The sequence below is a fragment of the Entelurus aequoreus genome, linkage group LG04 (assembly GCF_033978785.1).
Source record: "Entelurus aequoreus isolate RoL-2023_Sb linkage group LG04, RoL_Eaeq_v1.1, whole genome shotgun sequence".
NCBI lineage: Eukaryota > Metazoa > Chordata > Actinopteri > Syngnathiformes > Syngnathidae > Entelurus > Entelurus aequoreus.
Genome location: NC_084734.1, coordinates 1,600,455 through 1,618,333, shown reverse-complemented (window position 1 = coordinate 1,618,333; position 17,879 = coordinate 1,600,455). Strand labels below are relative to the sequence as shown.

General features: G+C 41.0%; 1 protein-coding gene across 3 annotated transcripts in view; it reads right to left on the bottom strand.

Moving 5' to 3' along the window:
* The window catches only part of bcorl1 (BCL6 corepressor-like 1), a 77,478-nt gene extending 60,982 nt beyond the window's left edge, over positions 1 to 16,496 (bottom strand). For 2 of the 3 annotated variants that reach the window (XM_062043984.1, XM_062043986.1), the window contains exon 1: positions 8,312 to 8,521. The gene's annotated coding sequence lies outside the window, so the exon portion shown is untranslated. Of the gene's footprint in view, positions 1 to 8,311; positions 8,522 to 16,267 lie in introns of those variants that run through there. The other variant, XM_062043985.1, reaches the window with a different exon arrangement.
* Positions 16,497 to 17,879: the final 1,383 nt, after the last annotated feature.

Sequence of the window (17,879 nt, the reverse complement as noted above, 5' to 3'; positions counted from 1 at the left end):
CTGGTGAAATGTTGAAAAGTCTTGTTCACTTGTTCAGTCCTGGTGAAATGTTGAAAAGTCTTGTTCACTTGTTCAGTCCTGGTGAAATGTTGAAAAGTCTTGTTCACTTGTTCAGTCCTGGTGAAATGTTGAAAAGTCTTGTTCACTTGTTCAGTCCTGGTGAAATGTTGAAAAATATTGTTCACTTGTTCAATCCTGGTGAAATGTTGAAAAGTCTTGTTCACTTGTTCAGTCCTGGTGAAATGTTGAAAAGTCTTGTTCACTTGTTCCGTCCTGGTGAAATGTTGAAAAGTCTTGTTCACTTGTTCCGTCCTGGTGAAATGTTGAAAAGTCTTGTTCACTTGTTCCGTCCTGGTGAAATGTTGAAAAGTCTTGTTCACTTGTTCAGTCCTGGTGAAATGTTGAAAAGTCTTGTTCACTTGTTCAGTCCTGGTGAAATGTTGAAAAGTCTTGTTCACTTGTTCAGTCCTGGTGAAATGTTGAAAAGTCTTGTTCACTTGTTCAGTCCTGGTGAAATGTTGAAAAGTCTTGTTCACTTGTTCAGTCCTGGTGAAATGTTGAAAAGTCTTGTTCACTTGTTCCATCCTGGTGAAATGTTGAAAAGTCTTGTTCACTTGTTTAGTCCTGGCGAAATGTTGAAAAGTCTTGTTCACTTGTTCAGTCCTGGCGAAATGTTGAAAAGTCTTGTTCACTTGTTCAGTCCTGGTGAAATGTTGAAAAGTCTTGTTCACTTGTTCAGTCCTGGTGAAATGTTGAAAAGTCTTGTTCACTTGTTCAGTCCTGGTGAAATGTTGAAAAGTCTTGTTCACTTGTTCAGTCCTGGTGAAATGTTGAAAAGTCTTGTTCACTTGTTCAGTCCTGGTCAAATTTTGAAAAGTCTTGTTCACTTGTTCAACCCTGGTGAAATGTTGAAAAGTATTGTTCACTTGTTCAGTCCTGGTGAAATGTTGAAAAGTCTTGTTCACTTGTTCAGTCCTGGTGAAATGTTGAAAAGTCTTGTTCACTTGTTCCGTCCTGGTGAAATGTTGAAAAGTCTTGTTCACTTGTTCAGTCCTGGTGAAATGTTGAAAAGTATTGTTCACTTGTTCAGTCCTGGTGAAATGTTGAAAAGTCTTGTTCACTTGTTCAGTCCTGGTGAAATGTTGAAAAGTCTTGTTCACTTGTTCAGTCCTGGTGAAATGTTAAAAAGTCTTGTTCACTTGTTCAGTCCTGGTGAAATGTTGAAAAGTCTTGTTCACTTGTTCAGTCCTGGTGAAATGTTGAAAAGTATTGTTCACTTGTTCAGTCCTGGTGAAATGTTGAAAAGTCTTGTTCACTTGTTCAGTCCTGGTGAAATGTTGAAAAGTCTTGTTCACTTGTTCAGTCCTGGTGAAATGTTGAAAAGTCTTGTTCACTTGTTCAGTCCTGGTGAAATGTTGAAAAGTCTTGTTCACTTGTTCAGTCCTGGTGAAATGTTGAAAAGTCTTGTTCACTTGTTCAGTCCTGGTGAAATGTTGAAAAATATTGTTCACTTGTTCAATCCTGGTGAAATGTTGAAAAGTCTTGTTCACTTGTTCAGTCCTGGTGAAATGTTGAAAAGTCTTGTTCACTTGTTCCGTCCTGGTGAAATGTTGAAAAGTCTTGTTCACTTGTTCCGTCCTGGTGAAATGTTGAAAAGTCTTGTTCACTTGTTCCGTCCTGGTGAAATGTTGAAAAGTCTTGTTCACTTGTTCAGTCCTGGTGAAATGTTGAAAAGTCTTGTTCACTTGTTCAGTCCTGGTGAAATGTTAAAAAGTCTTGTTCACTTGTTCAGTCCTGGTGAAATGTTGAAAAGTCTTGTTAACTTGTTCAGTCCTGGTGAAATGTTGAAAAGTCTTGTTCACTTGTTCAGTCCTGGTGAAATGTTGAAAAGTCTTGTTCACTTGTTCAGTCCTGGTGAAATGTTGAAAAGTCTTGTTCACTTGTTCAGTCCTGGTGAAATGTTGAAAAGTCTTGTTCACTTGTTCAGTCCTGGTGAAATGTTGAAAAGTCTTGTTCACTTGTTCAGTCCTGGTGAAATGTTGAAAAGTCTTGTTCACTTGTTCAGTCCTGGTGAAATGTTGAAAAGTCTTGTTCACTTGTTCAGTCCTGGTGAAATGTTGAAAAATATTGTTCACTTGTTCAATCCTGGTGAAATGTTGAAAAGTCTTGTTCACTTGTTCAGTCCTGGTGAAATGTTGAAAAGTCTTGTTCACTTGTTCCGTCCTGGTGAAATGTTGAAAAGTCTTGTTCACTTGTTCCGTCCTGGTGAAATGTTGAAAAGTCTTGTTCACTTGTTCCGTCCTGGTGAAATGTTGAAAAGTCTTGTTCACTTGTTCAGTCCTGGTGAAATGTTGAAAAGTCTTGTTCACTTGTTCAGTCCTGGTGAAATGTTAAAAAGTCTTGTTCACTTGTTCAGTCCTGGTGAAATGTTGAAAAGTCTTGTTAACTTGTTCAGTCCTGGTGAAATGTTGAAAAGTCTTGTTCACTTGTTCAGTCCTGGTGAAATGTTGAAAAGTCTTGTTCACTTGTTCAGTCCTGGTGAAATGTTGAAAAGTATTGTTCACTTGTTCAGTCCTGGTGAAATGTTGAAAAGTCTTGTTCACTTGTTCAGTCCTGGTGAAATGTTGAAAAGTCTTGTTCACTTGTTCAGTCCTGGTGAAATGTTGAAAAGTATTGTTCACTTGTTCAGTCCTGGTGAAATGTTGAAAAGTATTGTTCACTTGTTCAGTCCTGGTGAAATGTTGAAAAGTATTGTTCACTTGTTCAGTCCTGGTGAAATGTTGAAAAGTATTGTTCACTTGTTCAGTCCTGGTGAAATGTTGAAAAGTCTTGTTCACTTGTTCAGTCCTGGTGAAATGTTGAAAAGTATTGTTCACTTGTTCAATCCTGGTGAAATGTTGAAAAGTCTTGTTCACTTGTTCCGTCCTGGTGAAATGTTGAAAAGTCTTGTTCACTTGTTCAGTCCTGGTGAAATGTTGAAAAGTCTTGTTCACTTGTTCAGTCCTGGTGAAATGTTGAAAAGTCTTGTTCACTTGTTCAGTCCTGGTGAAATGTTGAAAAGTCTTGTTCACTTGTTCAGTCCTGGTGAAATGTTGAAAAGTCTTGTTCACTTGTTCAGTCCTGGTGAAATGTTGAAAAGTCTTGTTCACTTGTTCAGTCCTGGTGAAATGTTGAAAAGTCTTGTTCACTTGTTCAGTCCTGGTGAAATGTTGAAAAGTCTTGTTCACTTGTTCAGTCCTGGTGAAATGTTGAAAAGTCTTGTTCACTTGTTCAGTCCTGGTGAAATGTTGAAAAGTCTTGTTCACTTGTTCAGTCCTGGTGAAATGTTGAAAAGTCTTGTTCACTTGTTCAGTCCTGGTGAAATGTTGAAAAGTCTTGTTCACTTGTTCAGTCCTGGTGAAATGTTGAAAAGTCTTGTTCACTTGTTCAGTCCTGGTGAAATGTTGAAAAGTCTTGTTCACTTGTTCAGTCCTGGTGAAATGTTGAAAAGTCTTGTTCACTTGTTCAGTCCTGGTGAAATGTTGAAAAGTCTTGTTCACTTGTTCAGTCCTGGTGAAATGTTCAAAAGTCTTGCTCACTTGTTCAGTCCTGGTGAAATGTTGAAAAGTCTTGTTCACTTGTTCAGTCCTGGTAAAATGTTAAAAAGTCTTGTTCACTTGTTCAGTCCTGGTGAAATGTTGAAAAGTCTTGTTCACTTGTTCAATCCTGGTGAAATGTTGAAAAGTCTTGTTCACTTGTTCAGTCCTGGTGAAATGTTGAAAAGTGGAGTGCATGACGCTGCTCTGTGTTTTTGCAGCACCTGGCGTGGACGTTATTCCCCACTGGACTACTTCTTTCAGTTTAGTAGAGTACTGGTCAACTGGTCAAACTCTGGTAGTTTGTAAATATGTACTGTCTCTGGGGTATGATGATGTTTGTGCACGGTGTGCAACCCAGCAGGCACAAGACATTCAAACTAAGCTGAGAACTTGCTGAATTAGGTCATAACGTTGAAACAACGTTTAATCAGGCTGTACTGCATCAACAAGCGACATCAGTGTGTAAAGGATATCACCACATGGGCTCAGGAACACTTCAGAAACCCACTGTCAGTAACTACAGTTGGTCGCTACATCTGTAAGTGCGAGTTAAAACTCTCCTATGCAAGGCGAAAACCGTTTATCAACAACACCCAGAAACGCCGTCGGCTCCGCTGGGCCTGAGCTCATCTAAGATGGACTGACACAAAGTGGAAAAGTGTTCTGTGGTCTGATGAGTCCACATTTCAAAATGTTTTTGGAAACTGTGGAAGTTGTGTCCTCCGGACCAAAGAGGAAAAGAACCCTCCGGATTGTTATAGTCGCAAAGTTGAAAAGCCAGCATCTGTGATGGTATGGGGGTGTATTAGTGCCCAAGACATGGGTAACTTACACATCTGTGAAGGCACCATTAATGCTGAAAGGTACATACAGCTTTTGGAGCAACATATGTTGCCATCCAAGCAACGTTACCATGGACGCCCCTGCTTATTTCAGCAAGACAATGCCAAGCCACGTGTTACATCAACGTGGCTTCATAGTAAAAGAGTGCGGGTACTAGACTGGCCTGCCTGTAGTCCAGACCTGTCTCCCATTGAAAATGTGTGGCGCATTATGAAGCCTAAAATAGCACAAGGGAGACCCCCGGACTGTTGAACAACTTAAAGGCCTACTGAAAGCCACTACTAGCGACCACGCAGTCTGATAGTTTACATATCAATGATGAAATCTTAACATTGCAACACATGCCAATACGGTCGGGTTAACTTATAAAGTGTAATTTTAAATTTCCCGCGAAACTTCCGGTTGAAAACGTCTATGTATGATGACGTATGCGTGTGACGTCAGTGGTTGAAACGGAAGTATTGGGACACATTGTATCCAATACAAAAAAGCTCTGTTTTCATCGCAAAATTCCACAGTATTCTGGACATCTGTGTTGGTGAATCTTTTGCAATTTGTTTAATGAACAATGGAGACAGCAAAGAAGAAAGCTGTAGGTGGGATCGGTGTATTAGCGGCTGGCTGCAGCAACACAACCAAGAGGACTTTGACTTGGATAGCAGACGCGCTATCCGACGCTAGCCGCCGACCGCATGGATGATCGGGTGAAGTCCTTCGTCGCTCCGTCGATCGCTGGAACGCAGGTGAGCACGGGTGTTGATGAGCAGATGAGGGCTGGCTGGCGTAGGTGGATAGCTAATGTTTTTAGCATAGCTCTGTGAGATCCCGTAGCTAAGTTAGCTTCAATGGCGTCGTTAGCAACAGCATTGTGAAGCTTCGCCAGGCTGGAAAGCATTAACCGTGTATTTACATGTCCATGGTTTAATAGTATTGTGGATTTTCTGTCTATCCTTCCAGTCAGGGGTTTATTTCTTTTGTTTCTATCTGCAGTTAAGCATGATGCTATCACGTTAGCTCCGTAGCTAAAGTGCTTCACCGATGTATTGTCGTGGAGATAAAAGTCACTGTGAATGTCCATTTCGCGTTCTCGACTCTCATTTTCAAGAGGATATAGTATCCCAGGTGGTTTAAAATACAAATCCGTGATCCACAATAGAAAATGTCACACAGTGGTGAACATGCCCTTTCCCAACTACTTTGGCACGTGTTGCAGCCATGAAATTCTAAGTTAATTATTATTTGCAAAAAAAAAAAGAAAAGTTTATGAGTTTGAACATCAAATATGTTGTCTTTGTAGCATATTCAACTGAATATGGCTTGAAAAGGATTTGCAAATCATTGTATTCTGTTTATATTTACATCTAACACCATTTCCCAACTCATATGGAAACGGGGTTTGTATAATCAACGTCAATGTCTTGGAATGTTACAGTGGACAAAAATATTCAATATATTATTTAAATAGAACCTCTGCCTGGTTTTTAGTCAATACTTAGGCCTACTATATTGCATTTTAATGTTGGTCATTATGGTGGTACTTGGAGAGCCAAGCGTTTTACGAGGTGGTTCTTGTGAAAAAAGTTTGAGAAGCACTGATCTAGCCTTATTGGAAAAGTCTAAAAGCTACATTTCTGTAGATTCCTGCTTAAATAGCATGTAGCACTAATGAAGTCTAGTACATTTCTGTAGAATCCTGCTTAAATAGCATGTAGCACTAATGAAGTCTAGTACATTTCTGTAGATACCTGCTTAAATAGCATGTAGCACTAATGAAGTCTAAAAGCTACATTTCTGTAGATACCTGCTTAAATAGCATGTAGCATTAATGAAGTCTAGTACATTCCTTAAATAGCATGTAGCATTAATAAAGTCTAGTACATTTCTTAAATAGCATGTAGCACTAATGAAGTCTAGTACATTTCTTAAATAGCATGTAGCACAAATGAAGTCTAGTACATTTCTTAAATAGCATGTAGCACTAATGAAGTCTAGTACATTTCTTAAATAGCATGTAGCACTAATAAAGTCTAGTACATTCCTTAAATAGCATGTAGCACTAATGAAGTCTAGAACATTTTTTAAATAGCATGTAGCACTAATGAAGTCTAAAAGCTACATTTCTGTAGATACCTGCTTAAATAGCATGTAGCACTAATGAAGTCTAAAAGCTACATTTCTGTAGATACCTGCTTAAATAGCATGTAGCACTAATGAAGTCTAGTACATTCCTTAAATAGCATGTAGCACTAATGAAGCCTAGTACATTCCTTAAATAGCATGTAGCACTAATGAAGTCTAGTACATTCCTTAAATAGCATGTAGCACTAATGAAGTCTAGTACATTTCTTAAATAGCATGTAGCACTAATGAAGTCTAGTACATTTCTTAAATAGCATGTAGCACTAATGAAGTCTAGTACATTTCTTAAATAGCATGTAGCACTAATGAAGTCTAGTACATTTCTTAAATAGCATGTAGCACTAATGAAGTCTAGTACATTTCTTAAATAGCATGTAGCACTAATGAAGCCTAGTACATTTCTTAAATAGCATGTAGCACTAATGAAGTCTAGTACATTCCTTAAATAGCATGTAGCACTAATGAAGTCTAGTACATTCCTTAAATAGCATGTAGCACTAATGAAGTCTAGTACTTTTCTTAAATAGCATGTAGCACTAATGAAGTCTAGAACATTCCTTAAATAGCATGTAGCACTAATGAAGTATAGTACATTTCTTAAATAGCATGTAGCACTAATGAAGTCTTGTACATTTCTTAAATAGCATGTAGCACTAATGAAGTCTAGTACATTTCTTAAATAGCATGTAGCACTAATGAAGTCTAGTACATTACTTAAATAGCATGTAGCACTAATGAAGTCTAGTACATTTCTTAAAAAGCATGTAGCACTAATGAAGTCTAGTACATTTCTTAAATAGCATGTAGCACTAATGAAGCCTAGTACATTTCTTAAATAGCATGTAGCACTAATGAATTTTAGTACATTTATTAAATAGCATGTAGCACTAATGAATTTTAGTACATTTCTTAAATAGCATGTAGCACTAATGAAGTCTAGTACATTTCTTAAATAGCATGTAGCACTAATGAAGATGCAAAGTGCCCAGATTTGCTCATTTAGTGGGAATCTTTTTGAAGAAGAAAGGGCAGCATGTTGAGGGTCAAGAAGAAGAAGAAGAAGAATAATAAGAAGAAGAAGCCCAGACTTCCATGGAGTGCATTCCCAACACGATGTGGCCCACACATGCCCCCTGAGAACCGCACATGCAGCGGAGCTCCGCAGCCTACTTCGCCCGGAACACCGTCCGGCACGCTGGGCGAGAGAAGTCCAGCCCGGAATGGCGCAAACATGGGCAATGTATGGCAATATGGTGGTCGGACGACCCCTCTCCCACTAATAACACTTCCTTGAAACGAGCTCATCTCCAGTGTAAAGAAAGCACCGCCACCACAACAACAACAACAACAACAACAACAAAAGTCCCCCTCTCGCATACAATGGCCATGGAGCCGGGAGAGGGCAGCGAGGGTGGGTTAGTAGATAAAGAGGGTTAGTTAGTTTAGGGGTGTAGATAAAGAGGGTTAGTTAGTTTAGGGGTGCAGATAAAGAGGGTTAGTTAGTTAGGGGTGCAGATAAAGTCCCAGACGGGTGGGCGACGCAAGTTGGCGGGCTCTTGCTCGTGCTCGTGCTCCGGAGCGGTGACGGACGGAGGAGGTTGACGGAGCCCGACAAGTCCGCTGTTATTTGGCCTCAGCCGACCTAGCATGGAGCGGCGGGGGTCCCGTCTCTCCTCGACCGAGACCCCGAGCCACGACACCACCTTACCCCCTCCCCTTCCCACATAAAAGATGTTCAATGACACGCTCACCCGGATGGTACGTGAACGTCGCACAAGGGCTGGACGTCTCCGCTTCTCCGGCCTCTGGCGCTCCGCGACTCGCCACTAATCTCCGCCGTTGTCGGTCCTCAAAGTCCGGGGAGGGGGAGAGGAGGAGGCGGGGAAGGAGGGGGAGGCCAGGGGGTGGTCGTCAAGACCGTCCGTTCCGTATCTCCAGTCTGCTGGGAGAGCGAGGCGCGGAGGGGGGTGTGAGGCCTCTGGGAGATGTAGTGCTCGGCTATCCACGCCCAGGATTGCACGCTGGAGAGGCAGGGAGGGGTGAGGACTACAAGTACCGGCATGCACCGCGACCTCACAGCCGCTTCAGGAGGCACAAGAGGGGATAGCGAGTGGAGGCAGTGTAACGGTGGCGGCGGTAGTCCGGGGGTGCGGGCGGGGGGGGTCACCAAGTCATAAACTGTCACTTTAAAGCCATGAGTTCGAACAGGAAGGGAAGTGTCATGAAACAGGAAATAAAGAAGAAAAACAAGCCGCGTGAAAGACGAGGAAGCATAAGTGTGTATAGAGAATGATGTCATGCAAAATGAGATGCACGATGTATTTCATCAACACCTTGGTCCCACACTACATCAACTTCCTTTTCTTCCTCAAACACAGCACCGATCCCACATTCGGGCTCACTTGCATACAAGTACCTACTCAGTGGCCTAGTGGTTAGAGAGATGGGTAGGTTGTGAGTTCAAAATCCCGGCCGGGTCATACCAAAGACTATAAAAATGGGAGCCATTACCTCCCTGCTTGGCACTCAGCATCAAGGGTTGGAATTGGGGGTTAAATCACCAAAAATGATTCCCGGGCGCGGCTACGCTGCTGCCCACTGCTCCCCTCACCTCTCAGGGGGTGATCAAGGGGATGGGTCAAATGCAGAGGACACATTTCACCACACCTAGTGTGTGTGTGACAATCATTGCTACTTTAACTTTTAACTTGAACAATTGTGATATTGCTTTTCACTTCAAGTGCAACATCTCTGACCGCTAGTGGGCCACGTCCTGATTGGGACGTACATGCGTCTTTAGGAATAGGGAGAATTGTTACATTTGCACACAAAAACAAATGTCTTCTGGCAAACAACACTTGTAAAATGGTTCAAACATGGAGGCAACTACACCTGCTTTCACTTGTGTGCGCCAATAAAAAAGCCATTTGTTAGCCAAAAAAAGTATTAGTAATTCAATATGTGTATTATTTGTCGTTTGCAGCGTAATCAGGGATTACAAGATTATACAAACAAAAGGTAGACGAATGTCCTAATTAATGTATTAGACCAGGGGTCACCAACGCGGTGCCCGCGGGCACCAGGTAGCCCGTAAGGACCAGATGAGTAGCCCGCTGGCCTGTTCTAAAAATAGCTCAAATAGCAGCACTTACCAGTGAGCTGCCTCTATTTTTTAAATTGTATTTATTTACTAGCAAGCTGGTCTCGCTTTGCTCGACATTTTTAATTCTAAGAGAGACAAAACTCAAATAGAATATGAAAATCCAAGAAAATATTTGAAAGACTTGGTCTTCACTTGTTTAAATAAATTCATTCATTTTTTTACTTTGCTTCTTATAACTTTTAGAAAGACAATTTTAGAGGAAAAATACAACCTTAAAAATGATTTCAGGATTTTTAAACACATATACCTTTTTACCTTTTAAATTCCTTCCTCTTCTTTCCTGACAATTTAAATCAATGTTCAAGTAATTTTTTTTTTTTTTTGTAAAGAATAATAATGTATTTTTATTTAATTCTTCATTTTAGCTTCTGTTTTTTCGACAAAGAATATATGTGAAATATTTCTTCAAACTTATTATGATTTAAAATTCAAAAAAATTATTCTGGCAGATCTAGAAAATCTGTAGAATCAAATTCAAATCTTATTTCAAAGTCTTTTGAATTTCTTTTAAAATTTTTGTTCTGGAAAATGTAGAAGAAATAATGATTTTTCTTTGTTAGAAATATAGCTGGGTCCAATTTGTTATATATTTTAACAAAGTGCAGATTGGATTTTAACCTATTTAAAACATGTCATCAAAATTCTAAAATTAATCTTAATCAGGAAAAATGACTAATGATGTTCCATAAATTATTTTTTTAATTTTTTCAAAAAGATTCGAATTAGCTCGTTTTTCTCTTCTTTTTGTCGGTTGAATTTTGAATTTTAAAGAGTCGAAATTGAAGATAAACTATGTTTCAAAATTTAATTGTCATTTTTTTTTCGTGTTTTCTCCTCTTTTAAACCGTTCAATTAAGTGTAAATATCATTCATTATTAATAATAACATAGAGTTAAAGGTAAATTGAGCAAATTGGCTATTTCTGGCAATTTATTGAAGTGTGTATCAAACTGGTAGCCCTTCGCATTAATCAGTACCCAAGAAGTAGCTCTTGCTTTCAAAAAGGTTGGTGACCCCTGTATTAGACTATAGACCAGGGTTATTCAACTGGGGGCCAAATCCAGCCGGAGAATGAAACTCGACCAGCCACCGAGTTCGGTTCCAAACTGGGGAGACACACATTTTTGAAGAGATTCCTAAAAACACTAGCCTGTTCTGGTCGCACAGAGGAACTTGGACCACTGTAAACAAGATCATTGCCTCGTGCACTCTGGCATGCAAACATGGGATGTACATAACCCAGGCGTTCCTCAAGGCACCCCTTTAGGTCCTCTCCTTCGTAGCACTCATTTCATCGTGTGATTGAAGTAACTCAGGTGTTTACTTCAGATGCAGTCATAGAACTATTTTGTTCCACTAGTGCTCTTCCTCTCTTTTTCATCATTTGGGCTGTTCAGCTGTTTGCCTGCAAGTTCAGCTATAAAAACATGTTTGCAGAAGGTCCTTAGAAACCTCAATACAGCAAATTCAGACGTCTGCTCTGGAATAAACCCCAGAGTCCTTAGCTTTCTGAAAAATGTGCCACACAAAACAATGAAGTTGATTATCCCGGCTGTAAATTCATCTTAACCACCTCTGGACCATGGTCCACACAGGGGTTATTGCATGGAACCCTGACCTCAACCCCACCAAAAACATATTTTGGATAGAAGGGATGGTGAGCCATATTCGGGACAATACTACATGGAAATGAAAGTCAAATGTCATTTGGAGTAGTCAGTGTACAGGCTGCAGTTTGAGGAGAAACATCTCTAATATCTTGCAACAATATGATCAGGATCAATTGGGACTCATACCAGTTTCCCACCAACTCCGAGATGGTCATGTAAGCAAGATGAGAAAGGCCCCACACACCTTATTGGAACGGATGAAGGCCTTCACAGGCATTTGGATTGCGGTGTATGTCATTCTTAAACGGTGGTACTCTGGCCGAACAATCACTTGATTCAAGTTTTACACACAGTGTTACTGTTCAAACTGTGTGTAATGTTAGCGTGGCAAAAAATATGAAACGCACCTATCAAATAAAACATTGCCTTGTTTTTAACGAATACTTAGGCCTACTGTGCTACGGCATTTAAATGTTGGTCATTACGGTGGTACTTGGAGGGCCACGTTTTTTGTGAGGTGGTACTTGGGGGGAAAAAAAGTTTGAAAACCACTGCTTTAGAGTAGTCAGTGTACAGCTTGTATAGCGGCATAGAGGACTAGGGTTCACAGAGAGGAACCTAATTGAAGACCCAGCAGGCACAAGACATTGAAACAACGTTGAGAACTTGTTGAATTAGGTCCTGATGTCCAGCAAGTCAACCTAACGTTGAAACAACATGCTTTTTGACGAGGTTGTGATGTTGATTTAACATTGAAATGTGGTCATTTTCCCACTAATATTCTACAACACAAATACAAGGTTGAAACAACATGCTTTTTGACGAGGTTGCGATGTTGATTTAACATTGAAATGTGGTCATTTTCCCACTAATATTGTACAACACAAATACAAGGTTGAAACAACATGCTTTTTGATGATGATGTTCATTCCATGTTGATTTGACATTGAAATGTGGTCATATTTCAACCAATATTCTACAACACAAATACAACGTTGAAACAACATGCTTTTTGACGAGGTTGTGATGTTGATTTAACATTGAAATGTGGTCATTTTCGAACTAATATTCTACAACACAAATACAAGGTTGAAACAACATGCTTTTTGACGAGGTTGTGATGTTGATTTAACATTGAAATGTGGTCATATTTCAACCAATATTCTACAACACAAATACAACGTTGAAACAACATGCTTTTTGACGAGCTTGTGATGTTGATTTGACATTGAAATGTGGTCATTTTCCAACTAATATTCTACAACACAAATACAAGGTTGAAACAACATGCTTTTTGACGAGGTTGTGATGTTGATTTAACATTGAAATGTGGTCATTTTCCAACTAATATTCTACAACACAAATACAAGGTTGAAACAACATGCTTTTTGACGAGGTTGTGATGTTGATTTAACATTGAAATGTGGTCATATTTCAACCAATATTCTACAACACAAATACAACGTTGAAACAACATGCTTTTTGACGAGGTTGTGATGTTGATTTAACATTGAAATGTGGTCATATTTCAACCAATATTCTCCAACACAAATACAACGTTGAAACAACATGCTTTTTGACGAGGTTGTGATGTTGATTTAACATTGAAATGTGGTCATATTTCAACCAATATTCTCCAACACAAATACAACGTTGAAACAACATGCTTTTTGACGAGGTTGTGATGTTGATTTAACATTGAAATGTGGTCATTTTCCCACTAATATTCTACCACACAAATACAAGGTTGAAACAACATGCTTTTTGATGATGATGTTCATTCCATGTTGATTTGACATTGAAATGTGGTCATATTTCAACCAATATTCTACAACACAAATACAACGTTGAAACAACATGCTTTTTGACGAGGTTGTGATGTTGATTTAACATTGAAATGTGGTCATTTTCCCACTAATATTCTACAACACAAATACAAGGTTGAAACAACATGCTTTTTGATGATGATGTTCATTCCATGTTGATTTGACATTGAAATGTGGTCATATTTCAACCAATATTCTACAACACAAATACAACGTTGAAACAACATGCTTTTTGACGAGGTTGTGATGTTGATTTAACATTGAAATGTGGTCATTTTCCCACTAATATTCTACAACACAAATACAAGGTTGAAACAACATGCTTTTTGACGAGGTTGTGATGTTGATTTAACATTGAAATGTGGTCATTTTCCCACTAATATTCTACAACACAAATACAAGGTTGAAACAACATGCTTTTTGACGAGGTTGTGATGTTGATTTAACATTGAAATGTGGTCATTTTCCCACTAATATTCTACAACACAAATACAAGGTTGAAACAACATGCTTTTTGATGATGATGTTCATTCCATGTTGATTTAACATTGAAATGTGGTCATTTTCCAACTAATATTCTACAACACAAATACAACGTTGAAACAACATGCTTTTTGACGAGCTTGTGATGTTGATTCAACATTGAAATGTGGTCATATTTCAACTAATATTCTACAACACAAATACAACGTTGAAACAACATGCTTTTTGACGACATGTTGTGACGTTGATTTAACATTGAAATGTGGTCATTTCTCAACCAACACGGTGGATCCAACGTTAGACATCAAAGTTGTCTCAGTTTACAAATACAACTGTTTTGCAACGTTGCTTCAAAGTCCATTTTAAAGGACGTGTGCGTATAATCAAGGTTGTGTCGATGTCTGCCGGCTGCTGGGATGGCAGGTCATCAAACAGAAAGGAAGAATGGAGGTAAGAGGTAGAGGAGGGCATAACATCCATGAGTGATGTCATCATGGAGTAAAGGAAGGGGATTCCAGGTGCAACGTGTGCAGTTCTGACTAATTCCATGCCCAACGTGAGGATGAGGCAGAGCTAAATAACAATCCACACTTAGGACACTATTTGTGTTTACTCAACAAGCTGCACACTGCCTACTCTAAATGATCTGAGGAAGACGTTTGCTGAAATGTGTCGTGGCTTTTGAGCGATCCTGCTGATGTCCACATTGACCACTTGTGTTCCCTCCAAATATGATTCATGACTTCATCACACCTGCATGTCTCGGTGCTTAAGCAGCCTTTGCTGTAATTAGGCCACATGTCTCATTACAGCTTCTTGGAGGCTTCAATACGTCTGCTGAGGAAACATGGACACCAAGGAGTTGTGATGGTCCCGGCTACAACTATTTGTCTGCCTGGATGATGGCTGCACACATGTATGAACACTTTGAAGAAACATCAACAAACAACAACTGGAGCACACACACACACACACACACACACACACACACACACACACAAGAGCTCCACGCCACCGGGACAAGCCTCAACAGTCTTCCCGGCAGTGGAGCGCCCACTCGGGGCTCCACGAGCTCTCTGCCTCGGCATCATCCGTCGACGTGTGAGAGCCAAGAATGACATTTTTATCCCCCAGGCCTGCATTTGTTGTCATGTTGCTGTGGGAAAGACACTCGCCGTCAAAGTGGTCAACAAGCCCCGCCCTCCATTCTTGGAGACTATTTTAGGCCGCCATGGCGTCCACGGAACCGCCGTGTCCCGTGGAAGTTCACCCGTGGCACAAGTCGTCCATTCTAACCCCGACCAACAAGAGGTGGTCGATGCTTGAGTTAGCCCCGGGTGGACGTCCTTGTTGGCCGGGGGGAATAATCATGAACGCATCACTTGCACTTCTCTTTAGTTTGCATGCAGGACACACTACAACATGAATGCATGCAGGACACACTACAACATGAATGCATGCAGGACACACTACAACATGAATGCATGCAGGACACACTACAACATGAATGCATGCAGGACACACTACAACATGAATGCATGCAGGAGTGGACACACTACAACATGAATGCATGCAGGACACACTACAACATGAATGCATGCAGGACACACTACAACATGAATGCATGCAGGAGTGGACACACTACAACATGAATGCATGCAGGAGTGGACACACTACAACATGAATGCATGCAGGACACACTACAACATGAATGCATGCAGGACACACTACAACATGAATGCATGCAGGAGTGGACACACTACAACATGAATGCATGCAGGACACACTACAACATGAATGCATGCAGGACACACTACAACATGAATGCATGCAGGACACACTACAACATGAATGCATGCAGGACACACTACAACATGAATGCATGCAGGAGTGGACACACTACAACATGAATGCATGCAGGACACACTACAACATGAATGCATGCAGGACACACTACAACATGAATGCATGCAGGAGTGGACACACTACAACATGAATGCATGCAGGACACACTACAACATGAATGCATGCAGGACACACTACAACATGAATGCATGCAGGACACACTACAACATGAATGCATGCAGGACACACTACAACATGAATGCATGCAGGAGTGGACACACTACAACATGAATGCATGCAGGACACACTATAACATGAATGCATGCAGGACACACTACAACATGAATGCATGCAGGACACACTACAACATGAATGCATGCAGGAGTGGACACACTACAACATGAATGCATGCAGGACACACTACAACTTGTGTGTGTGAGCCCCGCACGCGCACGCGCACGCACGCATACACACACGCGCACACACACACACACACACACACACACACACACACACACACACACACACACACACACACACACACACACACACACACACACACACACACACACACACACACACACACAATGCCGCGGGATAGCAGCGAGACGTCGCCGCAACTCCGGGCGGAAAAAGGGCAGCAGAATGCAAAGCAAATGATATCCAGGTCAAAGTTTGCCAGAGTTTTGTCTCGTCCTCGGTGCCCCCGTGCAACCTCCTTGTGATTAGTCATCTTTAGTCCTTTGTTATTAGTCATCGCACGCGATTGCGCCGTCTTACCTTGGCGCTGCAGCCGCAAAGCCTGCGTGTGCACACGGCGCAACAAGCGAGCACGGCCGGCTGCTGCTGCCCTCCGAGCGGCCAGTTCTGCGTGTCCACTCGGGATAGAAACACGCGGTGCTGCAAAAAAATAAATGTGTTTTTGTTTTTTTGGAGTGGCTTGTCCTCGCGATCTCCGCTTACTGCCCGAGCTTTGGGTCTGCAGCAGCTGGAGATGAGAATCGCGCACCCTGGGTCCTAGCGCCGGACTAAGCCCTACAGGTGAAGAGAAGAAGCAGTCATGTTGTCATCGGCAGTCATCCTGTCATGTTGCCACACACACACACACACACACACACACACACACACACACACACACACACACACACACACACACACACACACACACACACACGCACACACACACACACACACATGCACACACATGTATGCATGCAGTGCCGGCCCAAGCCTCCATGGGGCCCTAAGCAAAATTAGATTTTGGGGCCCTCTATTTCTGCCAATAATATTGATTGTTGATCATTCCCACACCTACTATAAACTCATTGCGGCTCTGGCAGTGTTGTTTACATCATCCTATTGTCAGCCTGCCATGTCTTTACAAATGACATGTCATTTATAAAGATATGGGGGGTGGCCCAGTTAAGAACATAAATAATACCAATGAATGAACGAATGATGTCCAGAGTGCCACATATAGCTCCTAATCTTAAAATGTAGAAAACATTCAGCTACAAGCAGGGCCGGCCCGTGGCATAGGCCGTATAGGCAAATGCTAAGGGCGCCGTCCATCAGGGGGCCACAAATGTTGGAGAAAAAAAAAAGTTGGTACTATTATTTCTAAATACAAAAAAATAATCCCACGTTAATTAAAATGCAAAGTTAAGCCTATTTAATAGAAATATTATTTGTTACAACATTACGCCCCCTCCCTTCCCTCCCTTCAACACAAGATGTCAAAACGGCCAAAACTGTCAGGTGCTCAGGGAAGAAAAAAGAGAAAAGAAGAGGAGAAACGAGAAAAAGACAGAGGTAGCAGGTAAGTAACGTTAGCCTACATGAAATTATTTGTCTGTTACTGCAGTGTTTTTCAACCTTTTTTGAGCCAAGGCACATTTTTTGCGTTGAAAAAATGCGGAGGCACACCACCAGCAGAAATCATTAAAAAACAAAACTCAGTTGACAGTAAAAAGTTGTTGTCGCAAGTGTTTGATGTGAATTCAAACCATAACCAAGCATGCATCACTATAGCTCTTGTCTCAAAGTAGGTGTACTGTCACCACCTGTCACATCACACCCTGACTTATTTGGAGTTTATTGCTGTTTTCCTGTGTGTAGTGTTTTAGTTCTTGTCTTGCGCTCCTATTTTGGTGGCTTTTTCTCTTTTTTTGGTATTTTCCTGTAGCAGTCTCATGTCTTCCTTTGAGCGATATTTCCCGCATCTACTTTGTTTTAGCAGTCAAGAATATTTCAGTTGTTTTTATCCTTCTTTGTGGGGACATTGTTGATTGTCATGTCATGTTCGGATGTACATTGTGGACGCCGTCTTTGCTCCACAGTAAGTCTTTGCTGTCGTCCAGCATTCTGTTTTTGTTTACTTTGTAGCAAGTTC